This window comes from Microcaecilia unicolor, chromosome 4 (assembly GCF_901765095.1).
Source record: "Microcaecilia unicolor chromosome 4, aMicUni1.1, whole genome shotgun sequence".
NCBI lineage: Eukaryota > Metazoa > Chordata > Amphibia > Gymnophiona > Siphonopidae > Microcaecilia > Microcaecilia unicolor.
This window is the reverse complement of record NC_044034.1, coordinates 225,573,804-225,600,935: the sequence shown is the minus strand read 5'-3', so window position 1 is coordinate 225,600,935 and position 27,132 is coordinate 225,573,804.

The window sequence follows — 27,132 nt, the reverse complement described above, 5'->3', positions numbered from 1 at the left end:
GATACCAGATGGGGTGGGGGAGGGGATATAGTGACAGTGGAAATCCTGGACATGGGGGTGGTTAGGATGACAGTGGAGATGCTTGACATGAGGGGTGGTAGGGAAATGATATGGAAGGGGATTGAGAGAGAGAAGAGATCTGGATGAAAAAGGGAAGAGAGAGATGCTAGATGGAAGGGGGAGATAGAGCTAGGAGATGCTGGATGGAAGGGGAGAGGAAAGAATTAGTAAAAGATGGGGAATAAGAGGAAGGGAAATTGGGAAGGCCAGGTTGAGGGAAAGGTGTAAAATTGTAAGCAGACACAGTAAAAACAGGGAGATTGAAGACTGGATAGTAAGAATAAATAAAATCTAAGTGGACAGAGAGGCACAAAAGGAAAAGATCAATGTTGGAGATGGATGTGGGGGGGGGGGGGGGGATGAAGAAGACAGGAGGAGAGAAAAAAATGTCAAATTGACAGGACACCCTGGAAGGAGAGTTAAGAGAAGACAGAGAAAAGCAGAAACTAGAGACAGGAACCAACACATTAAAAAAAATGTAAATGGCCAAACAACAAAGTTTTAAAAATAATAATTTTATTTTTTAATTTAAAATAAAGTAGTGTGGTAGCCATGTTACTACTTTAAAAGTTAAGAAAAATAAAATAAAAAAACTGAAAATAAGGTAATACCTTTTTTTTCCAAAACTCATCTTTATGGTATATTTTCTTCTATTGGTATAAGCTCCTATTTTTCCCTATCCACCCTTTGTGGTCTAAAAAGGTTGATTGAAATTTTTCCTTTCATTATGAAATATGTAATATTTTTTTCAAATTATTTGATCCATATTTCTTTTGCAAGTGTAAATGTTTGTTTGGTTTGCTTAAAAGTTAAATAAAGAATAAAATAATACATAAACATACATCACTTTAAAAGTGTTAATACACATTTAGGGCCCTGTTTACTAAGCTGCGCTGTAGGCTACAAATTAGCATGCACAAATGTTAGAGTTATGGCTTTATCTTCCCTGAGTGCCCCATTTACCCCTCGGTAAACTAGTGGTCAAACTTTTTGGAGTTTGAAACAGGGGCGTATCTGCGTGGGGCCTCAGGGGCCTGGGCCCCCGCAGATTTTGCCCTGGACCCCCCTACCGCCATCAACCCTCCCCCGCTGCCGTTCTTACTTTTGCTGGCGGGGGACCCCAAACCCCCGCCAGCCGCCCCGCGGTGTTTAAAATTCATCTTCGGCCTCCGTGGCCATGCTGCTGTGATAGGCGCTGTTGAAATCCACTTCGGAGTCTGACGTCGTTGTACGTTGTACGTGCTGCGACGTCAGACTCCGAAGTGGATTTCAACAGCGCCTATCACAGCAGCACGGCCACGGAGGCCGAAGATGAATTTTAAACACCGCGGGGCGGCTGGCGGGGGTTTGGGGTCCCCCGCCGGCTGAAGAAGAAGTTTTTACGGCAGCGGCAGGTGGAAGCAGACCTCGGCTGGCGGGGGGTTAGGGTCCCCCGCCAGCAAAAGTAAGAACGGCAGCGGGGGAGGGTTGGCTGCGGGAGGGGGGGTAGAGAGAGTCATTGGTGGCGGTGGGGGCTCGGCGGTGGGGGCTCGGCGGCGGCGGGGGGGGGGGGCTAAAATGTGCCCCCTCCCTCTGGCTCTGGCCCCCCCTACCGCCGGAGTCCAGATACGCCCCTGGTTTGAAAGAATCCTAATAGCAGTGTTCTTGATTGATTGTAAAGGCTGAAGAAACTGTGAGATCCTTTTACTAAGTTGTGCTGAAAAATGGGCAGCGCTAATGTAGGCGCGTTTTGGGTGCATGCAGATCCACTTTTTAGCGCTACTGTAAAAAAAGGCCTTTTTATATTTTTTTCCGAAAATGGATGTGCGGCAAAATAAAAATTGGCGCGCTTCCATTTTGAGTCTGAGACCTTACTGCCCGCCATTAACTTAGTGGTAAGGTCTCACATGTTAACTGTGTGGTAATCATCTGTGTGCATAGAATGACAATTACTGCCCGGTTTCTGCCGCGCGCCAGAAAATAAAAAGTTTCCAGCTTCCCAAAAATGAAATTACCGCAAGGGCCATGCAGTAGTCAGGCAGCAACTCCAAACTGAAGCACATTGGGCGCATGTTGGTGCCTACGCAGCTTAGTAAAAGGACCCCCGTGGTAGGCCAGAGAACACAATGTTGCATAATCTAGACCGAGAACTATATAGTGAATAAAGAAGTGTATTTTGAGATGCTTCATTGAGATAGGACCAAATGTTGTATTTAGCCGCTAAACAGATAGCGCTGTCATGGTCACTGCTGAACACATATATTCAGCGCTGCTATATATACAGTTTGAAATGCTCAGATTTTATATATTTGACTTCTGTAAGAATGGAATATGAATATTTTGGTCACACCAAGAATTACAATTTCTGGTTTTCTTAACAGGTGAGGACATTCCATGGACATTTTAAGGTATCATGTTAATTCCCAAAGAGTATAAAATAAAGATCAGCTCCATCACCTGTATGAGACTTCAGATTTAGAAACAAACATAAATGGAAGAAGCTAGCAAAGAACCAATACCAGTACAGACTGCAAAACTGTGCAAGTAAACACTGGAAATAATAATGTATCCAAATAAAATATCTGTGTAATTAACTTGAAAATTAGTTTCTGGAATGTTTTTCCTTACATTACTTTATACATTTGCTATACTACCTTTCAATATAGAGACCAATGCAGTAAAGAAGAATATAGCCAGGTGAGACATATCTAACAGTCAAGAGGCAGTGGAGAAAATGGTAGCTGCCCTCTGGGGTCACAGCCAGGTCATCCCAGCAACTTAAGTTTCACAGGTTTGGTTAAAAAATGCAGGGTCTGACTTTCAAAGCAATATGAGAGTAATTCTATAAAATGTTGCCTATACAGTGATACCTTGGTTTTCGTTAATAATCCGTCCGAAAACAATCAGTGAAAACCGAAACAGACAAAAACCGAGGCAATTATTTCCATATGAATCAATGTAATCCAATGAGCAGGGTTGCCCTTTGTTTTCGCAAAATTATCAGCGAAAACCGAGGCAACCAACGAAATCCGAGACAAATTTTTCACTGAAAAAAATCAACGAAAACCGAAACCGATGATAACTGAAGTCAACGAAAACCGAGGTTTCACTGTATATGAAGGGCAAGCAAGTGCCTTTTTGTGGCTTAATTTAGAAAGACACATAATGGACTCCTATGTGTCTTCATAAAATACTAGCACAAATCCTACAGTTTTGTTTTTCTTTCTGAGAAAGCAAAGCTTTGGACTGTCTTTTTGCATTCTGTATTGAAATTTGTTAGCTCATAATTTCTTAGCAAGAAAACAGCTGAAACTCAATGCTATATATATATTTTTATAGGCACTCAAGAAAAGGTCTATGGTCCTTCCAGGATCTTCAGATAGAAGCAGGGCCGCCGAGGGGGGGGGGGGGGCAAGATTTGGCTCAGTACGTTTTCCAGGTTCACCAAGATTTCTTTCAGTTCTTCTGCATCATTACCCTTCAAAACCATTTCCGGTACAGGTAGATCTCTTACATCTTCTTTCGTAAAGACCGAAGCAAAAATTCATTCAGTTTCTCCACTATGGCCTTGTCATCCCTGAATGCCCCTTTTGCTCCTTCGTGGTCTAATGGTCCCACAGGTTCCCTCACAGATTTTGTGCTTCTGATATACCTGAAAAAGTTGTTACTGTGAATTTTAGTTTGTGCAGCAAGTTTCTCTTCATATTCTTTTTTTATCCTTTTTTATCAGTGCTTTGCATGTGACTTGCCGGTGCTTATGTTGCTTCTCATTTTGGGTCTTTTTTCCATTCTTTGAAGGACATTCTTTTGGCTGAAATAGCCTCTTTCACTTCACCTTTTAACCATGCTGTCTGTAATGTTCTTTTTTTCCCATGTTTGTAAATACGTGGAATGTATCTGGTCTGTGCTTCCAAGGTGGTGGTTTTGAACAACGCCCATGCCTGATTTAGAGGCTCTTTTTTTACTGCTCGCTCTTTTGGAGTGGCCGCCAGTGGCAGTCCTGCCCAAAGCATGCACCATTTCCACAGAAAAAGAAAACCCCTGGAAATGGCGTGCGTGGCGGTAACCCGGCAGTAATCGGACATCGCTGTGCGCTGCCCACAAATATATGGGCGTCTCTAGCATTTAGCGCACGCTTATTTTTAGTGCACACTAAAATCGCTAGCATGCTTTTGTAAAAGGACTCCCAAGTTTTAGCACCTGGGGCAATGAAAGGTTAAATAACTTGCTTAGGTTCACAAAGAGCCACAGTGGAAATTGAACCCACATCCCCATGGTCTCAGCCCATTGAAGCAACCATTAGGCTACTCCTCTACTAAGCACCTACTGCAGCTTAGTAAAAGGACCCCTAAGTGCAGCCAGCTGCACAAACTCAGCTATTTCATGCCGGTGCCGCATAGCACAGCATTATGCGGTAAAGGCAGTTAGCTTAGCGGAGCTTAAAAAGGCTTGGACGGCTTCCTACAGGAAAAGTCCATAGACCATTATTAAATGGACTTGGGGAAAATCCACTGCTTATTTCTGGGATAAGCAGTATAAAATATTTTGTACTTTTTTGGGATCTTGCCAGGTATTTGTGACCTGGATTGGCCACTGTTGGAAACAGGATGCTGGGCTTGATGGACCTTTGGTCTTTCCCAGTATGGCAATACTTATGTACTTATATATCTGGATATAAAGCCAGTGATGGCAAAAAAAAAATTGCTGACCACTGCAGGCTGAATATTTACCCCCAAAAGAAGAAGCTGCAGAGTTTTGATGACAGCTGGTTAGGATCACAAAAAGGTACTTAATTCCACCACAGATTACAAAGCATCTGTAAGAAATTTTATTTTTTAACAAAAACATTACTTCCAGAGCAAGAACGTCTGGATTAAAAGATCAAGAAGTTCCAGGTTGGGATCAGTCTAAACATGTCAGGAAAAAAATTCTAATATGCAGTCCCAAAAACTGCTCAGCCATATGTCTAAAATACTATCTTAAGGCAACACTTCGAACCAATTCAAATGCAAAAGTAGTGAGTAGTTGTTTTAAATATACTATTTATGGGGCCCATTTACTAAGACACATAGAGGGGAATAATCGAACAGCGCCGGCGAAATTGATGACCGGCCATCTTCAGGCCCGGCGCCGTAAGGGGTGGAGCCAAGCGTATTTTCAAAATACGCTTGGCGCCGGCCAAATCGCTTGCAGGAATTAGAATAGGATCGCCGGCGGATCGCCGGCGGATCACCAGGTTTAGATGAGATGGCTAGCTCCGATTTTTAGCCATAATGGAAACTGGACCCGGCCATCTCAAACCCGGCGAAATGCAAGGCATTTGGCAGTGGGAGGAGCCAGCATTTGGAGTGCACTGTCCCCCCTGACATGCCAGGACACCAACCGGGCACCCTAGGGGGCACTTAAAAAATCTTAAAAAAAAAAAAAAAATTAGCTTCCAGGTGCATAGCACCCTTTCCTTGTGTGCTGAGCCCCCCCCCAAATCCTCCCCCCCCTGAAACCCATTGCCCACGTCTACACCATTACTATAGCCCTAAGGGGTGAAGGGGGGCACCTACATGTTGGTACAGTGGGTTTTGGGTTTTTTTGGAGGGTTCTACATTAACCACCACAAGTGTAATAGGTAGGGGGGGATGGGCCTGGGTCCACCTGCCTGAAGTGCAGTGCACCCACTAAAAACTGCTCCAGGGACCTGCATACTGCTGTCAGGGAGCTGGGTATGACATTTGAGGCTGGCATACAGGCTGGCAAAAAATGTTTTAATTTTTTTTGTGTGTGTGTGGGAGAGGGTTGGTGACCACTGGGGGAGTAAGGGGAGGTGATCCCCGCTTCCCTCCGGTGGTCATCTGGTCAGTTGGGGCTCTTTTTTGGGACTTGGTCCTAAAAATACATGGACCAAGTCCGCCCAGCGAAATACTCGTTCAATCAGGCGTTTTTTTTTTCATAATAAGGTGAAGACGACCATCTCGTAGCCCCGCCCCCTTCCCGCCTTCACTACCCTCCCAACACGCCCCCTTGAAGGTTGGCTGACGCCGCAACAAAAAAGCAATTGGGCCCGGCCAAAATCGGCTTTCGATAATACCGATTTGGCCGGGATTGAGAGATCGCTGGCGATCTCCCGATTTGTGTCGGAAGAACGCTGGCGATCCCTTTCGAAAATAAGCCTGATAGGCGCCTATGCACACTCAACATGCGCCAATTCAGAACTACTGCCCGGGCAGTAATTTCATTTTTTATGCATGTCCACTACGTGTGCCGGAAATTTTCCTGCACGCATTGCTAACCGGGCATTAATCGGCAGTGTACATTCTCTGATGATTACTGCCCGGTTAACACATGAGACCTTACCACTAAGTCAACAGTCACAGGCCCAAAATGGACGCACGCCAATTTTTATTTTGCTGCACATCCATTTTCATCCCCCCCCCCCCCCCCAAAAAAAGGCCTTTTTTGCAGGTGCGTGAAAAATGGATCTACACACGTCCAATACACACGTCTACACCAGCACAAGACATTTTTCAGCGCATCTTAGTAAAAGGTCCCCATGTGCCTTCTGCTCTCCAAGCTGAACAGCCCTAACCTTTTTAGCCTTTCCCTCATAGGGAATTTGTTGCATTCCTTTTATTATTTTCGTCACCTTTCTCTGTACCTTTTCTAATTCCACTATATCTTTTTTTGAGATGCGGTGAACAAAATTGCACACAATCCCCTGGAATCTATATATCGTGCTGAGATTTCATCATGGAAATCGAAGCATATTCTTTAACAATGCACATAACCTAATTGGTTAACAAGCCAATCAATGATCATAATTGTCACTAAACAAGCAATTATTGACATTAATTAGCATTAATTAGAATTTATGCATAAACTGTCTAAGCATATTCTCTATAACGTGCTGTGTGTAAATTCTAAGTCACATAGTTGAAAAGGGGGCTTGGCCATGGGAGTGGAATGGGCGGGACATGGGTGTTATAGAATTTAGGTGTCGGCATTTATACCTTATTTTACTTGACGCAAACTGCTGCTCAGCGTATTCTATAAACCATGATGAAATTTAGGCTTATTCTATAAAGTACACCTAAATAAAGATATAGTTTATAGAATGCTTAGACTAATTTCATTTTGGTGCAGAATTTTTAGGCGTGATATATAAAATCTAGTCCAATATTCAAGATGCGATTGCACCATGGAGTGAGAAGGCACTGTAACACTCCCAGTTTTGTCCTCCTTTCCTTTTGTCTGCCTTGTCTAAAGATTAAAACAAATATATTCTCAGAGACAGAGGAAAAACTTTTGGGAAAAGGTTTGACATTTATTCCCACTACTACATACAATACTTTCAATATTAGGGTTGATCATTTTAGATTCATTAGAAAATTTAAACTTACTGATTTATTTTCCAAACAGTCTCCAAGTATCTTTATCTTTATTTAAAACTTGATATATTGCACACCTTTTCAGATCTGTGCTGTTTACAAACAAATTCAAATACTCAGTTAAAACAAACAAAATAAAATTAAAGTAATAAAGGCACACCATTGTTACAGGAAAGACTTAACACGTGTACATTGAAGAATCATACATTCTATCATACACAATCATAACTAACACTAACATAATACAGTATAGTCAGTGCATGCTAGATCTCCTATCTCCTGGGACTACAAACCGAAAGGGAGCTTAAAAAGGTGTGTTTTGTTTTTTTTTTTACAAAACTTTAAGTTTCTTATAGACAGGTTCAGTCTGAATCTTGGGCAGACTATTTGAAATGGCACCTGCCAGAAATAAAGCCCTCTCCTGCGTGACCACCCAACATGCCCTTGCCAGAGAAGGTACCGACAACCTGTGATCCTGAAGAGAACTAAGACACCTTGCAGGCGTGTATAAAACAGTCCATGGTTCCTGCTCCCACAGAGATTTATGTGCTAAGCAAAGTGCTTTAAACTTGCATTTATAGGAAATGGGTAGCCAATAATATTTAATATACGTGGAGGGGCATTTTCGATATGAAGTCTAAGTCTGACTTGGACATTTTACAAAAAACGTCCAAAATCTGAATATCTTTTGTTTTCGAAAATAGGTTTTGTGATTTGGACATTCTATTTTTTGGTCCATTTTCGAAAACAAAACAAAACAAAACGTCCAAGTACAAAACACACAAAATCAAGCCATTGGGATGTAGGAGGAGCCAGCATTTTTAGTACACTGATCCCCCTGACATCCAAGGAAAGCAATAGGGCACCCTAGGGGGCACTGAAGTGAACTTCATAAAATGCTCACAGGTACACATCTGACCATTGCTCCCTTACCTTGTCTGCTGAGCCTCCCAACCCCCCCCCCCAAACCCCACTACCCCCAACTGTACACCACTACCATAGCCCTTATGGGTGGAGGCACCTATATGTGGGTATAGTGGGTTTCTGGTGAGTTGTGGAGGGTTCAGAGTTTCCTCCAGAAGTGTAACAGGTAGGGGGAGGTAGAAGCCTGGGTCCACCTGTCTGCAGTGCACAGCACCCACCACTAGACTACTCTAGGGACCTGCATGCTGTTCTAATGGACCTGAGTATAACATCTGAGGCTGGCAAGTAATGTTTTTCATCACATTTTGGGGGGGTGAAAGGAGGTTAGTGACCACTGGGGGAATAAGGGGAGGTCATCCCGCATTCCCTCTAGTGGTGATCTGGTTATTTAGGGCACTTTTTTGTGCCTTATTTGTTATAAAAACAGGTCTAGCTCAAAACGTCTTAGTTTTAGTCCTGGACGTTTTTGTTTTCTTCCATTATGGCTGAAAAACGTCTAAGTCTCAGGAACGCCCACGCCCCGCCCTGAACAAGCCCCTGATACACTCCCTTGAGATTTGGACGCACTTCTGATGGACTTCAAAGAAAAACATCTAAAAATAGGTTTCAAAAATACTGATTTGGACACCTATGTAAGCAAATTGATGAGACAACTTGGCTATAAAGATTTTTATGAGGTGTTAAAGAAGGATCCAACAGAAATTTTGAAAGAAAAGATAAAACATGTAATTCTGTTTGGGTTAGCAAAGAGGTTCCTCACAATTCAAAAAGCTGATTTTTTATGGGTAAAATACCCTATCACACTGACAATTTATATCGTACCCAAGATACATAAATCATTGGTAGTACATCCAGGTAGGCCTATTGTTTTAGCTATTGGCTCAGTGTTGGAATCTCTCTCAGTGCTCACAGATACATTTCTCAAACCATTTTTCTCCCTTGCAGATTCATATATCTACGATTCTAAAGACATGATAAAGTTTATTGGGGATATCCCAGTCTTTGAGGATATTCTTCTTATAACCATGGATATAGTCATTTTATACAAATATATCCCAGAGTGAAGACATCTACGTGATTAGAGATACATTAGACAAAAGAAAGTCCCTCTACAATATCTACCTTTTTTTTTTTTTGAGCTAGCCACAATTGCACTCATGGAAAATTTATTTTATTTTAAAGAAACGTTTTATATGCAGATTAACAGAACTGCCATGGGGGCAACCATGGCAACAGAGACTGTGAATTTACAGCCTATGTTGAGAAGAATTATGGATCAAACCACTTTCCAAGATCAAATTAAGATATGGAAGAGAGATATAGATCTATCTACCCAACCAGGTTTGGAAATACTAAATATGTATAGGAATGTAACCCACCTTAAGACTCTAAAATCCACAATCGGGATTTAAACTAATTACAAACCAAGAACCTCAAACCTCCTCATGGGAACCTTAATGCTACTAGTGCTTGGTTCACCACTCTACCGAGGAGTAAGTTACTATCATTGGTTCAAGTGCGGGGGAGAAGAGAAAAACAACCAACCGTAAAAACTCAATCTACTATGAGAAAACCGGATGGTTTAAAAACTCTTAACCCCCGACACTAACATACCAAAAAAGAGCCAAAAAGTAGGTAAACCACCCCTATTCAAAAATACCAACCCCCATATAGTGCACCTTCATAACAACCTGGTCCTATAAACCCCTTATTGTGAATCTTTAATAAAGGGTAATTACAGTTACTTAATAATGAACCCGTTCTTATTTGTACTCAAAAAGTCCAGCGTCACTTATCTGGTCGTTGTCAATCCAGGGCTCAATAAAAACGACAAACCAGGCTGCAAATAGTCCACATTGGAGATGGTACTGAATTGTTCAGTTACCAATGACACCTCACGTGTCTGGCTTCGTGCCTTGCTTTGTGCCTTTCTTCCGACAAGTGCGCCTTGTTTTGCCGCTATCTGGCTGCTTCAGGAAAAAAAATTTTTAACGTTCTCGGGTCCTCCCCGAGACCTCAGCATATAACCGAACTTATTCTCAGTTGTTCACAGCATAAACTGTCCAAATGGCGCAAACACAATCTTTAGCCAACCGGGAAAAACCCCGTCGCGTTTTAACTACCGAATTGGAAAGCCCCGCCCCTGCTGAAAGCTGCTCCAATCAGTTCATTTGTATAACCAATGAACTTAATAGTAGGCGTTCCATTCTATATTACGGTTCAACCCCTTAGGTTCTACCGTCTGTAACAAATAGATCCAAAACTGTTCTTTTCTCCATAATATAGTTTTAATATCCCCCCTCTCTTACCCAATATTACCTGGTCAATGACCATGCAGGTTAATTGTTCAAATTTATGTTGAAATTGCACACAATGACGTGTCATTGGTGCTTCCAATTTAGATTTCGTTACACAATGCCTGTGTTCGATAACCCTAGTTTTAAATTGCCGTGTGGTGTGGCCCACATATATCAAATCACATGGACACCAAAAGGCGTAGACTACGTTCATTGACTCACATGTGGTATTCTGTCTGAGCTGAAAATTTTTGCCCGTTGTGGAAGAAAAAGTAGAACCTTCTTTAGTTATAGAACAAATTGAACAATGTCCACATTTTTGATGACGTCCTACTGGATTTTGTTTTTGTGTCCAAACATCCGCATAACTGAATTGGTCTTGTAAATTTCTGTTACGAGAAAAAGACATCATTAAATGATGATCAGAGAATGCGGGCTGGGTAACCATAATATTCCAATGTCTTCTCAAAATTGTAGCAATTTGTGGAGATCGATTGGTGAATTTCAAAACACAAGACGTAACTTTAGAATCACTCTGTTGTAGTGCGTTGCCAAGGTGCCTTTCTTTCGATGATAACAAGAATTCTCTATGGTTGTTAAGAGCCCGTTTATAAGAATGTTTGATAAGTTTATTAGGGTAGCCTCTCTCTTTAAATTTGGACTGTAGTTTTTTAGAGGATTCCTGATATTGTTCTGCCGTATCACATATCCTTCGGTATCGAAGAAACTGAGAGAACGGTAAACTTTGCTTAAGATGGTAGGGATGCATGCTATCGTACCTCAATAATGAATTCCTGTCGGTACTTTTCACAAAAACATCTGTTTTTAAAGACCCACGTTCCTTTGTAATAAGAACGTCCAAAAAATTAATGAACACCGGATGACAATTACTCTCAAATTTAATTGTTGCATGACATCCATTTAAGCCAGTAACAAACTCTTCCAGTTCTTCCTGTGAACCTTGCCAGAGAAGAAAAACATCGTCAATATATCTATTGTAATATATCTATTGATATATTGACGATGTTTTTCTTCTCTGGCAAGGTTCACAGGAAGAACTGGAAGAGTTTGTTACTGGCTTAAATGGATGTCATGCAACAATTAAATTTGAGAGTAATTGTCATCCGGTGTTCATTAATTTTTTGGATGTTCTTATTACAAAGGAACGTGGGTCTTTAAAAACAGATGTTTTTGTGAAAAGTACCGACAGGAATTCATTATTGAGGTACGATAGCATGCATCCCTACCATCTTAAGCAAAGTTTACCGTTCTCTCAGTTTCTTCGATACCGAAGGATATGTGATACGGCAGAACAATATCAGGAATCCTCTAAAAAACTACAGTCCAAATTTAAAGAGAGAGGCTACCCTAATAAACTTATCAAACATTCTTATAAACGGGCTCTTAACAACCATAGAGAATTCTTGTTATCATCGAAAGAAAGGCACCTTGGCAACGCACTACAACAGAGTGATTCTAAAGTTACGTCTTGTGTTTTGAAATTCACCAATCGATCTCCACAAATTGCTACAATTTTGAGAAGACATTGGAATATTATGGTTACCCAGCCCGCATTCTCTGATCATCATTTAATGATGTCTTTTTCTCGTAACAGAAATTTACAAGACCAATTCAGTTATGCGGATGTTTGGACACAAAAACAAAATCCAGTAGGACGTCATCAAAAATGTGGACATTGTTCAATTTGTTCTATAACTAAAGAAGGTTCTACTTTTTCTTCCACAACGGGCAAAAATTTTCAGCTCAGACAGAATACCACATGTGAGTCAATGAACGTAGTCTACGCCTTTTGGTGTCCATGTGATTTGATATATGTGGGCCACACCACACGGCAATTTAAAACTAGGGTTATCGAACACAGGCATTGTGTAACGAAATCTAAATTGGAAGCACCAATGACACGTCATTGTGTGCAATTTCAACATAAATTTGAACAATTAACCTGCATGGTCATTGACCAGGTAATATTGGGTAAGAGAGGGGGGATATTAAAACTATATTATGGAGAAAAGAACAGTTTTGGATCTATTTGTTACAGACGGTAGAACCTAAGGGGTTGAACCGTAATATAGAATGGAACGCCTACTATTAAGTTCATTGGTTATACAAATGAACTGATTGGAGCAGCTTTCAGCAGGGGCGGGGCTTTCCAATTCGGTAGTTAAAACGCGACGGGGTTTTTCCCGGTTGGCTAAAGATTGTGTTTGCGCCATTTGGACAGTTTATGCTGTGAACAACTGAGAATAAGTTCGGTTATATGCTGAGGTCTCGGGGAGGACCCGAGAACGTTAAAAATTTTTTTTCCTGAAGCAGCCAGATAGCGGCGAAACAAGGCGCACTTGTCGGAAGAAAGGCACAAAGCAAGGCACGAAGCCAGACACGTGAGGTGTCATTGGTAACTGAACAATTCAGTACCATCTCCAATGTGGACTATTTGCAGCCTGGTTTGTCGTTTTTATTGAGCCCTGGATTGACAACGACCAGATAAGTGACGCTGGACTTTTTGAGTACAAATAAGAACGGGTTCATTATTAAGTAACTGTAATTACCCTTTATTAAAGATTCACAATAAGGGGTTTATAGGACCAGGTTGTTATGAAGGTGCACTATATGGGGGTTGGTATTTTTGAATAGGGGTGGTTTACCTACTTTTTGGCTCTTTTTTGGTATGTTAGTGTCGGGGGTTAAGAGTTTTTAAACCATCCGGTTTTCTCATAGTAGATTGAGTTTTTACGGTTGGTTGTTTTTCTCTTCTCCCCCGCACTTGAACCAATGATAGTAACTTACTCCTCGGTAGAGTGGTGAACCAAGCACTAGTAGCATTAAGGTTCCCATGAGGAGGTTTGAGGTTCTTGGTTTGTAATTAGTTTAAATCCCGATTGTGGATTTTAGAGTCTTAAGGTGGGTTACATTCCTATACATATTTAGTATTTCCAAACCTGGTTGGGTAGATAGAAATATTTGTTTTTGGGTTTTGGAATTTCCCTTTAGAGAGATATAGAGAGATATAGATGACATATTTCTTATTTGGAAAGGTAACACTGATGCACTTCAGAAATGTCATGAATGGCTTAATACAAATAATAGCAATCTGAAATTCCAATGGAACTATAATCCAAAGGCTGTTCTTTTTCTAAATATAGGGGGGGGGGGGGGGGGGGGGTTATCAGTACAGGCTACCAGTAAGCAAATAGCACAAGTTAGTGATAAAATAACTACTGAGGGGAAAAAAACTTCATTGTTGAGTATTTTACTTACCTGCTAGGAAATGAAATTTAAATTTGGAAAAGGTGGACTTGGGGTTAAGTTGGCAATCTGTGTCTTTATTTTAAAGTTACTCTGCTTATTTAGCAAAGGCAGTTAAGGGAATAGTTTAGCATTTAAAGTCTCTGTTAGAGTTTCAGATAAGCCTATATTCAGCCCACTCATGTCCATGATTTGTGTACGGCCAATTTTTTTGAGAGTAAGAGTTCAGAATTCTTTGTGGCTGACTCCCCACAATCAGTATCCATTTCTGAATTGCACAGGGCACTGTGCAAAATCCTTCTACTAAACTTTATACTATCATAACCGTTAATTGGACCACTGAGGTGGATGTGAGATTAACTAATAGACAGATAATTCACTTGTTGAGCCAGACACCAACCTTAGTATGTAGCATCCCTTTGCAGGAATGCCATTCTCACACCATTTGCGGATGGTACTCTCTCTCACGCCCTGTAGAGTTGCACAAAGATAAAATGACTCAGGCTGCAATTTATACAATACTTTGAAACACGGGGAGGTGCTTTGTTTTATCCCCTCTAGGTCTTAGTTTGGCCAGACAACAGTTATGATCCTTTACATAAAGGGGAACAGCTTCTATTGAGTAAGGCAAAAAAGTATATTATGCAGTGCTGGATGAGGGATGATTCTCCATCCACTGGCAATGGAGAAATGGCTTCTTTACCCTCATTATATTGGAAGATGCCCATAATCACCTTAAAAAGAAAAAGAACCTTCTGGTCTACTGGGGAGGTTTATAATCTGTCTTTGCCTGTCAGTGCAAGGAGTTTGATTTTAAATGAGGAGGGGGAAGGGAGGTTGGGAGAGGCCACATGCTAGATGGTTTTGTGCTCTTTGTATTTATCTTTTTGGTTCATTTTTGAAAAAATAAAAAGTCCAAGTGCAAAACACACAAAATCAAGCTATTGGGATAAAGGAGCCAGCAATCTTAGTAGACTGGCCACCATAGGCGTAGTTTGACTGTTTCATTTGTGGGGGCAAATGAAGGGGCGGGGCATATTAGCATATTCATTTGCATATATGTATATGCAAATTATGCTAATATGGAGGAAGGAAGGGAGCAAGAGCTGGCTTTTTTGGGAATAACCAGTGTTCGTTTGCCAATGGATAGCCACTGAATCAGAGAGGCAGCGGGTTTGGCGACAGGCAGTGGTGTGCTGGCAAATGTTTAACAACAGGCTCTCCCCCCAGTCCCCCTCTGCGCCCCCCCCCCAAATTGCAGAGCTGGCTATAGCCGGGGAGAGAGCCTGGGGGGGGGGGTTATAAATAAGTAAATATAAACTTTTAATGTTGAGCACCTGATTCTCAAAGTGAACATATTGCAAACACTATAATGAAAATAAAATGATTTTTTTCTACCTTTGTTGTCTGGTGACTGTTTTTCTGATCATGCTGGTGCAGTATCTGATTCTGCTGCTATCTGTCCTCTTAACTCCGTTTCCAGGGCTTCCTTTCCATTTATTTCTTTCTTCCTTTCTTCTTCATTTCTGGTCCTCAGCTTCTGCCTATTTTCTTCATCCATGTGCAGTTTTTCTCCTCTCTTCCTTTTCCCTCATCTCATCTCCTTCCTCACTCTTTCCTCCCCTCCATCCATGTCCAGCATTTCTTTTCTCTCCCCTGCCCTCCATCCACTCAGTCCAGTAGTGACCCTCCTCTCCCCTGCCCCCATGCCCAGTGGCCCTCCTTTCCCCTGCCCTCCAGCCACTCAGTCCAGCAGTGACCCTCCTCTCCCCTGCCCCCATACCCAGTGGCCCTCCTTTCCCCTGCCCTCCATCCACTTAGTCCAGCAGTGACCCTCCTCTCCCCTGCCCCCATGCCCAGTGGCCCTCCTTTCCCCTGCCCTCCATCCACCCAGTCCAGCAGTGACCCTCCTCTCCCCTGCCCCCATACCCAGTGGCCCTCTTTTCCCCTGCCCTCCATCCACTCAGTCCAGCAGTGACCCTCCTCTCCCCTCCCTTCATTCCGCCCTCTCCCCGTTCCTTCCCCCCCCCCCCCAGCGAGCCAGTTCTCCTCCCTCCCTCCGGATCCGTCCCTCACCAACGATCTTCGAATTTTTCACCTGCCCAGCCCGCTAGCGCTGACTCTCCACTGCCGGTTCACGCTTCAAAATGGCTGCCGAGACTTCTCGCGAGGCCGCCTCTGAAAGTCTCGGCGGCCATTTTTAAAGCGCGAACCAGCAGGGGAGAGAGTGCTAGCGCCTAGCGGGCAGCGGGGCAGGCAAAGGATTCGAAGATCAGGTCGGTGAGGGACGGATACGGAGGGAGGGAGGAGAGCCGGCTCACGGGGGGGGGGGCCAGGGGGGGAGGAGAAGGAACGGGGAGAGGGTGGGGTGAAGGGAGAGCTGCCTGTTGCCGGCCCTGCGTTTGGGGGGGGCATTGCCCCCCCTCGCCCCCCCAGTCTACGCCCATGCTGGCCACACAGATGTCCCAGGACAACAATTGGACACCCTAGATTGCACCGCTGTGGATTTCACATAAAAGCTCTCAGGTACACATCTCACCGTTACCCCACCTGCTGAGCCCTCCAAACCCCACCGCCCACAACTGTACACCACTACAATAGCCCTTATGGGTGAAGGAGTCACCTATATGTGGGTACAGTAGGTTTTGGTGAGTTTTGGAGGGCTAACAGTTTACATCATGTGTGATAGGTAGAATGAGATATGGGCCTGGGTCCCTTTCTCTACAGTGCACCGCACCAACCACTACACTACTCCAGAGACCTGCTTGCTGTTCTATTAGAACTGGCTATAACATCTGAAGTTGTCATAGAGGCTGGTAAGTACTATTTTTATTTACATCTTTTGGGGGTAGGAGGGGGTCAGTGGTCACTGAGGAAGTAAGAGGGGGGATAATCCCTGATTCGCTCCAGTGGTCATCTGGTCATTTAGGGCACCTTTTTGAGCCTTATTTGTTCTAAAACAGGTCTAGATCAAAACGTTGACATTATTTGCAGTCCAGCATCTAGCTCCAAGCAAGCATTATCCAGCCTTTCATGTGCCTCTTCCATGCAACCATATATCTGTTGCAGTTCTTTTTATCTAAAGCGGTTCAACTGCGGCAGTTACCTCGGCTTTTATTTCAGACATCCACTCCAAGCCCACCGAAGTGTTGATGGGACTGCATTGGTCGGCCATTTTGTGATGTCAACCACAGCCTCTCCCTCTCTTTGCAAGTGGTTTTGAGGTCATCCTGCTACATATTCCATGGTCCAGTGCTCCACTAGATAGCTGTTACTGTAAGTGCGTGGGTGCTGAATATTTGAAGTAGGGGTAGAATCTTAGGTGGTAATGCAGATATATTACCGATACTAGGGAAGACTGTAGAGAGCACAGCATTCACTGTATCATGGTGACACATGACCTCTTATTACCCCCATTTTAAAGAAGTATCATTGGTTACCAATATCATCACATATAAAATTTAAACTTAGGAAATTGTTAACATCATATGCTATGGAGGAGTAGCCCACTGGTTAGTGCAGCGAACCTTGATCCTGGGGAACCAATATAAAGGTGTCACCTTATATATATATATATATATATATATATATATACACACACACACACACACACACAATGCACTCCATTTAAGTGCATGTCAGATAATCGCATGCTCTGTTTAACTGCATGCCGTACTTCGGCCCCGTTTTAGGCACCATCAATTTCTATGGGGACAAACTTCGGTTTAGTGCACCACTGATAAGTGCAAGATTCGCTTATATGCATGGTTCAAGACCGCTCCTCTGCAGGAAAGACTACGCATAAGCGCGCACATTGAATATGGAAGCCAATTGGCGCGTGACAACCAACAAGATTTCAAATTTACTGCCTCTTTAACTGCCACCGGAAGAATAAGTGAAAGAATGTTGTTAGAGCGTACACCGGGGTCGTCATCGTTGCGGCAGAACTGTAAGACTTTAACACTGGCTGAACAAATAGAAGTTCTTAAAAAATTAGAAAACAAACAAAGTCAAGCACCTATTGCTAAAGAATATAGTGTCAATGCCAGTCAAATTTCACATGTCTTGAAGCAGAAAAACCAGCTTCTAGAAGACTGGCAAAACAATATAAATCCACAACGGAAACGAAAATGGGTGGGAAAAGCTGAGGAGGTAGAAGATGCTCTTTTTCGGTGGTTTTCTCGAGTCAGGAGCAGACAGTTTTTTGTCAGTGACCCACTGCTTATGGAGAAAGCTAACCAGCTAGCTGAAAGTCTTGGACTAACTGAATTCAAAGCCACTGTTGGATGGTTGAAAAGATGGAAGGAGAGGAACAGCATAAAATTCAAGAAACAGCATGGTGAGAAAGAAGATGCTGATGACTTAGGTGCTGAAAATTGGGTTGTTTCAGTTCTTCCTACCATCTTGAACGAGTTTGCACCTCATGACATTTTCAATGCTGACGAAAACGGTCTCTACTGGCGAGCGATTCCTGATGGAACACTTGCATTCAAACATGCTGAAACTACTGGAGGTAAAACATTGAAGGACCGAATGACGATTCTCCTTTGCTGCAATATGGATGGGAGTGAGAAGTTGGAACCCCTTGTCATTGGAAAGAGCAAACAGCCCCGCTGCTTCAAGAAAGCGACTTCCTGTGTCATACGAGGCTAACACAAATTCATGGATGACTGGGGAAATTTGGAAGCAGTGGCTAAAGAAGTTAGACACTAGAATGTGGGCACAAAAGCGTCAGATTTTGCTGCTTTGTGATAATTGTGCTGCACACAGGAATGATGCCAGGCTGTCTAACGTCGAGGTGGTCTTCCTGCTACCAAACACTACCTCTCTGATCCAACCTATGGATCGGGGCATAATAGCCAATTTCAATCAACATTATCGGGCTCTTGTGCTACGTCGTCTGATGAGTGTTATGGATGACCAGACTGGCAAGGATAAACGTTCTGTTGAACTGGCTCGTAATCCATCACTGTTGGATTCCCTACATATGCAGAAAGAAGCCTGGAATCATGTTACACAGGCAACCATTGTGAACGGCTACAAGCGGGCAAGCTTTGTTAATGATGTGGAGAGGGACGAAACAGATGCATCTGTTGCAAACGTGCCAGATGAAGAGGTTATTGACATTCCAGCCGGTGTTACTGAAGAGGAGTTCCATCGCTACGTAGCTGTTGATCATGATCTACAAACAGCTGAAGACAGCACTGATGTCAAGATATGCGCCTACACGCGGGCAACAATGGCTGATGATGGAACAGATGAAGAAATGAGCAGCGAGGCACAAGCTGACGAAGTTCAACAACCTCCTCCTGTCACTTTTGCAAGAGCGCTGGAGAGTATCAACACCGTGCGGGCCTATCTGGAGGCCACTGGATGTCAGTGCTATGACAGTTTTTACCATGTGGCAGATGTAGTCTATGGAGCTCACAGACCCAAGATTGTACAGAGGACTATAACTGATTACTTCAAGTAAGCCTGTCAGCTAACGGAGACTGTATACTGTACGTATAATAATAAACAGTACTGTACATATGTTTGTCAGATGTCAAGCTTCTTTGGGTCACAACGGTTAAGTGCACACTCTGGTTAACTGCATGCATTTCTTTGGTCCCAGACCCTTGCACTTAAGTGGATTGCACTGTGTGTGTGTGTGTGTGTGTGTATATATATATATATATATATATATATATATATATATATAATTTTTTTGTTTTATTTATATTTATTAACTTTTAAAGTGGACTAACATGGTTACCACATTACGTTATCCTAATTTAAAAACAAAATTCTTTTTTCTACCTTTGCTATCTGGACATTTAATTTTTCTAATTTTGTTTGTCCTAATCTCTGGCTACTGATTTCCTCTCTTGTTAAATTTCTTTCCATGTGCAAACCCTGTGTGTCCAGGGAGGGGTAATTTCTATTGGGTAGAGCATCCCCTATCATTTTGAAAAGTTGACTCCTATGTCCCCACTTATCCAGTTTTGCCCAATTTCTCTCTCCCCCCAGCCCATAGACATATTCCAGTATTTACCCATCTCTGTCACTCTCTCTCTCCTTCCTCTCCCATCCAGTCTTGCCTCGTTTCTCTCTCTCCCCCCCCCCCACCTTTCCAGTCTTGCCCAATTTCTATCACTCTCCCTAGCCCATAGCCTCTGCCTCCCCCCCACCGCCTTACTCCAGTATTGCCCCATCTCTCTGTCACTCTCTCTCTCCTTCCCCTCCTATCCAGTCTTGCCTCATTTCTCACTCCCTCCTCACCTATCCAGTCTTGTCCAATTTCTCTCTCCCCCCAGACCACAGCCTCTGTTTCTCCCCCTTTTTATCCAGTAACACCCTATCTCTCTCTCCCTCCCTCCCTCCCTCCCCACCCGTCTAATTTCTCTCCTCCCCTCCCATCCACTGCAGCCCTGCAGCACAGTCTCACTCACTCACTCCTGTGCACCTCTGCTGGGCCCGTGCTAATAAACTAGCATAGGAGATGGGCGGGACCTGGCTCTCTACAGCGCTGCTAGTGCTTCCTGAGCCAGTTCCAGAAGTGTACATCAGAGGAGGGAGGCCTAGCACAGGAAGCAGTAGTGGCACTGCAGAGAGCCGGATCCCACACATCTCCCATGGTAGTTTATTGGGGCAAGCTTGGAAGTTCGGGCCCAATCAGCTGCAAGCCGCGTCTGACATCACTTGGAAATCCTGTAGAGGGGGGAAAAACAGCTGGAAAATACTTTTTTTTTCAACTACTTTCCAAATTTGTACTTTGTTACTAAGTAAAAAAAAGTTACAACTTAAATGTAACTCATTAGAAGTAAATAGTAATGCAAAAAAAAAAAAAAAAAAGGTAACTTGTTACAAATAAAAGTACTGCCAATTGTACTTAAGTAATGTAACAAAGTACAACCTCTGTCTGCAATATTACCAAAGTAAGGGGTCTTAGTACTGGAATAGGCAGTGCATTTTGCCTAAGCTCTTTCATTAAAATATGAGGACCATGGGTCAATTTTAGCAGACAATGGAAAAGGTGCCGGTACTCAGTACCCCCAAGTACCCCCTCAAAAAAAGCCCGAATATGGAGTGCTGTAGATCAGGACTGAGCTGTGTTGGCATGGCTGTGAGGAAGGGGTTTTTGTACTGGAACAGTTGTGGAGTTAGGATTATCTCTATGTGTGGGCAGTGTTATTTAAAATAAAATTGTTATTGCATGCCCACATAAAATGGACTTTTGATAACTGTACAACATCAGTTCAGGTAAAGATACTAATGTTTCACAACACACGAGGAAAGAGACATTCTTTGATTTTCAAAGCTCTGTGCATAGTCTGCCCATGGGTCAACCCTGCACAAACAGCAAATGCAAACTTCAGTGCTGATGCAGAAAGCTGCAAGTTAAAGCCAAATGCTAATGGCTGAGCACACGGCCTCTAACATGAACATAACGCAAACGTTTTGCTCTCCAAATGGAGTAAGCTAATAATATGCAACTTTGAAGCACATCAGATGTATGCACACATGGTCCTGCACCAACGGCAACTAGTATTGGAAGCATGTCAAAGCAAAATAAAAGTGCCGGCATTCATCTGCACATGCGCTGGAATGTTACCCTACAGGTAAATCGTGGCACCACAAAAATTGTGGGCATAAATTAAGATGCAGATATTTATGTGCAGACAACATTCCAGCATACGCACAGATAACATTTTTTCTGCTCATACCTGTGCGCAGAACCTGTTTAAACTTAAAAAGCAAAAACAAAAAACAGGCATTACTTCCCCAAAGATGGTACTGCAGAAAATAAAAAATATGAGACAAAGAGGGGCATTTTCGATATGACTTCTAAGTCTGACTTTGCAAAACACGTCCAAAATCTGAATAGGAAAGAAGGTAATATTCAAAAAAGAAAAACTTCATTTTTTTTTTCCGAAAATACTGTTTTGAACAAGATTTTGTGATTCAGATGTTTAGTTTTTTTGCCCATTAAAAAAAAAACCAACCCCATCCAAGTGCAAAACGCACAAAATCAAGCCAGTGGGATGTAGGGGGAGCCAGAATTCTTAATAGACTGGCCACACAGTGGGCCCTAGGGGGCACTGCTGTGGACTTCATATAAATGCTCCCAGGTAGACATCTCACCATTGCTCCCTTATCTTGTCTGCTGAGCCCCCCCCCCCAAAAAAAAACCTACTACCCTCAACTGTACACCACTACCATAGCCCTTATGGATGAAGGGAGCACCTATATGTGGGTACAGTGGGTTTCTGGTGAATACTGGAGGGCTCACAGTTTACGCCACAAGTGTAACAGGTAGGGGGAGGTATGGGCCTGGGTCCATCTATCTGCAGTGCACTTCACCCACCAGTAGACTACTCCAGGGACCTGCATTTTTGGGAAATGGAAAGGGATTAGTGATCATGGGGGAAGTAAGGAGAGGTCATCTCTCATTCTCTCCAGTGATCACCTGGTCATTTAGGGCACCTTTTTGTGCATTATTTGTTATAAAAACAGGTCTAGCTCAAAACGTCTTAGTTTTAGTCCTGGACAATTTTTTTCCCCCATTGTGGCTGAAAAATGTCCAAGTGTTAGGAATGCCCAGATCCCTCCCCTGACACACCCCCTTGTGATTTGAATGGACTTCATAGAAAAACATCTAAAAATTGGTTTGAAAATACCAATTTGGACATTTTTGTGAGAAAAACGTCCAAATGCAGATTTATGCCACTTTTTGGATGTTTTTCTCTTTTGAAAATGAGCTCCTTGGTCAACATATATTTAGTCAAGGGAAATCTTGCCTCACCAATTTACTACATTTCTTTGAAGGGGTGAACAAACATGTAGATAAAGGTGAGCTGGTCTATATTGTGTATCTGGATTTTCAAAAGGCATTTGACAAAGTATCTCATGAAAGACTCCTGAGGAAATTAGAAAGTCATGAGATAGGAGGTAAAATCCGGTTAAACGATAGAAAACAGAGAGTAGGGTTAAATGGTCAGTATTCTCATAAGAAGATACGAACAGCCATACTGGATCAGACCAATGATCCATCTAGCCCAGTATCCTGCTTCCAACAGTGGCCAATCCTGGTCACAAGTACTTAGCAGAAACCCAAATAGTAATGACAAAGATCTTCACTTTATTCTAATATACTCAAACCACATTTTTGTAATATGTATCAAATAATTTTTTATAAAACATTCTCTATAGAAAAGATCTCCTCAGTATTGTGTCGGGGAATCTTTCATCTCAGACGTATCCGATCAATTAGACCACTCCTCTTGCCCACTGCGGTAACGATCCTGGTTCACTCGTTTGTCATATCACAACAAGACTACTGTAACTCTCTTTACGCTGGTCTTCGTCAATGTGAGCGCAGACGCTTACAACTAATTCAGAATACTTCAATTAAACTTATCACTGGGCACAAAAAATACAACCATGTTATTCCACTCTTACAAGATGCACACTGGCTACACATTCAAAATCGCGTTCAATACAAACTACTCTTTCTGGTTTATAAAATCCAGAGTACAGAGGAGCCTTCCTTTCTTTCTGCGCTTCTTCTCCCTTACATTCCCTCCCGATCTCTACGCTCCTCCTCACAGAATCTTCTAGGTGTTCCTTCTTTTCATGAAATTCCCCTCACAACAATACAACACTCCATTTTCTCGGTACAGGGCCCACAACTCAGGAACTGTCTACCAAAGAGCATCAAAGCTCTTCCCACCCTATCTTAATTTAAAACTGACTTGAAAACCCACTTATTTTTGGAGGTTTATGGAGTTTAGCCTGGAGTGCATGATAGTAGACTTTCTTCCATCCTAATGTTGTTTTGTTTCCTTCCCCCTTTCTTTCTTTCCGCTAACATATTGTAGTTCTACCCCTTTGCCTCATATGTCTGTTTGTCCTCAGAATTCCATCCCCTTTATTATTTTGGTCGCTTTTCTTTGAATCTTTTCTAATTCCGCTATGTCTTTTTGGAGATAGAGCAACCAGAATTGAACAGAGAAGAGTAGAAAGAGGGGTTTCTCAGGGGTCTGTGCTGGGACCGCTGCTTTTTAACATATTTATAACTGATCTAGAGATGGGAATAACTAGGTAACTAAATTTGCTGATGACAGAAAGTTATTAAAAGTTGTTAAATTGAAGGATGATGATGAAAAATTCGAAGAGGACCTTACAAGATTGGAAGATGACACTTAATGTGAGCAAGTACAATGTGATGCAAGAGGGAAAGAGGAACCCAAAATATAGCTATGTGATGCAAGGTTCCACATTAGTAATCACTGCCCAGGAAAAGAATGCAGGTGTCATCATAGATGATACAATGTAACCTTCTGCACATTGTGCAGCAACAGCAGCAGCAGCAGCAGCTAAGAAAGCAAATAGAATGTTAGGAATTATTAGGAAAGGAATGGAAACAAAAATGAGAATGTTATAATAGGATTGTATAACTCCATGGTGCAACTGCACCTCGAATACTGTGTGCAATTCTGGTAACCGCATCTCAAAGAAGATATAGTGGTATTAGAAAATGATAAAGGCGATGGAATGACTTCCCTATGAGGAAAGGCTAATGTGGATAGGGCTCTTCAGCTTGGAGAAGATACAACTGAGGGGAGATATGATAGAGGTCTATAAAATACTGAGTGGAGTAGAATGGGAAGAGGTGAATCGCTTGTTTACTCTTTCAAAAAATACTAGGACTAGGGGGCATGCAATGAAGCTACTAAGAAGTAGTAAATTTAGAACAAACTGGCGAAAATATTTCTTCACTCAATATGTAATTAAACTCTGGAATTCATTGTCAGAGAATGTGGTAAAAGCAGTTAGCTTAGCAGGGTTTAAAAAAGGTTTGGCTACTTTCCTAAAGGAAAACTCCATATGCCATTATTAAGACGAACTTTGGAAAATGCACTGCTTATTTCCAGGATAAGCAGCATTTCAACCAAACAGCAGGGTATATATATATATAGTATTTTAATTGAATATATTACTCCCCCCCCCCCCCCGTTTACTAAGCTGCTCATCAGTGCCAACACAGCCCATTCTGGGCTGTGTTGGCACTGATGAGCAGCTTAGTAAATGGGGGGGGGGGGGGGGGGGTTAGTTTTCATACTTTTTAAAAAATGTGGAGGAAGAGACTTCAGTGTATTATCAGTACCTTTTTAGTCATGTGACAAATTAAAGGGTTACTGATTCATTCCCATCATGAGTCTAAAAAACTTCCACCTCCTTCATTTTATTAGCAATTCCAATTTTTTTTCCTTTTTCTGATTTTTTTTTTTTTATTGATAACGTTCCAACTTCTATATCCTTGTAATAAACTTCAAAGGTAGCAGTAACTTTGCTTTTATATCAGCACAGCTCTCTTGGCACGGCTCAGAGCTGTGCCGATAAAAAAGCTAAGTTATTGCTACATTTGAAGTTTATTACATGGACATTCTATATGGTGTTGAATTTTGGAGAAGTTGGAATGTTATCAATAAGAAACTTAGAAAAAGGAAAAAAACTGGAATTTCTAAAAAAATGAAGGAGGTGGAAGTTTAATAGACTCATGATGGGAGTAAATCAGTAACCCTTTAATTTGTCACATGACTAAAAATGTACTGATAATACACTAATACACTAGTCTTTTTCTCATCTTCTCATCCACATTTTTTCAAACGTATTAAAACTAAATAATATATTTAGTTAAAATACTAAGGGGCCCTTTTACTAAGCTGCATAAGCATCTATGCGTGCCCAACTCATGCCAAGATGGAGTGGCTCTTGAGGTAATTTCATTTTTGGCGCGCATCCTATATGAACATCCGAAAAATTATTTTCTGACGCACACTAAGTGGCATTTGACGCACATAGGTCATTACCGCCCGGTTACCGTGTCTTTACCACTAGGTCAATGGCTGGCCATAAGGTCACAGACCCAAAATGGATGTGCGGCGATTTTGATTTTGCTGCATGTCCATTTTCGGCAAAAATTTAAAAAAGGCCTTTTTTACATGCATGCTGAAAAATGGATTGGTGCACACCCAAAACCCGTGCCTACACTACCGCAAGCCATTTTTCAGCGCACCTTAGTAAAAGGACCCCTAAGGGTCCTGCTTATTAAGGCACGCTAATGTTTTTAGTGGGGGCTAAAGATGAGTGCGCGCTAACGCTATCAGCTACAATGATTTACAGTTGTTAGGATAAGCAGCATAAAATGTGTTTTACTGTTCTGGGATCTTGCCAGGTATTTGGCCACTGCTGTCCCAGCATGGCAATTCTTATGTTCTTAAAACCAGCCTTTCTATACTGTCTCTGAATTGGTGTTAAAATTCTTGCCTTGTGCTCAGACAAAGTCTTCTGTGCACTTCTCTGTAGTGTGGCTAATTAGATAGTATATTCATCAACATTCATTTTAATAACTTTGGAGTGGAGGAGTGGCCTAGTGGTTAGGGTGGTGGACTTTGGTCCTAAGGAACTGAGTTCAATTCCCAGCCCAGGCAGCTCCTTGTGACTCTGGGCAAGTCACTTAACCCTCCATTGCCTCCCCCCCCCCCCCCCCATATTGAGCCTGCCATGTGTGGGAAAGCATGGGGTACAAATGTAATAAAAAAATATGCTATGCACTGGAGTCTTACAGGCAGAGTTATCTTCTACATGAAACACTTCTCTTTATCCTGCTGCATGGTCAACCACAGATGTTAGGCTAACCTCAAGCCATTTGTGCAAATGTTCTACATCAACCCCTCTGTGAGTATATTTGTTCTTACAGGTTTTGAAAGGAAACCACTCTTGCCAGAAGAGTTATTAAGATAATTTTCTGCTCCCTGTTGTATAATCTGTACTGGGTGGGTCTGTGTAGCTCCTGTTCTAGCTTTGTGCTGACCTCTCTGGAGGCGGGGAGGCGGGCACTGATACTCTAAAGGAAGGTAACTCCCACTAGCGCTATAAACATGATAGAAAAAAATTCCCCTGCATTTTTTTAAACTCTGTGCACTGAAAATAAACACAGGAATCCCCCCTTTTTGAACAGTATTAAAAAATGTTGACAGTACATGAAAAAACTAAATAAAACTCATGCCAGGGAAACTTTAGTCTTTGGAAGACAAATGCTTTCACACTCTGGTTTGCGGAGTTTTTCATTTATTGCTTAGAAGTGACCTTTCTTGACTTTAGCGCACCCCCTTTTTGGTCTTATTCCTAGGTCTTCTTTCATTTGTGGTCAGATGTACTTATTTACTGTCATTTTCACT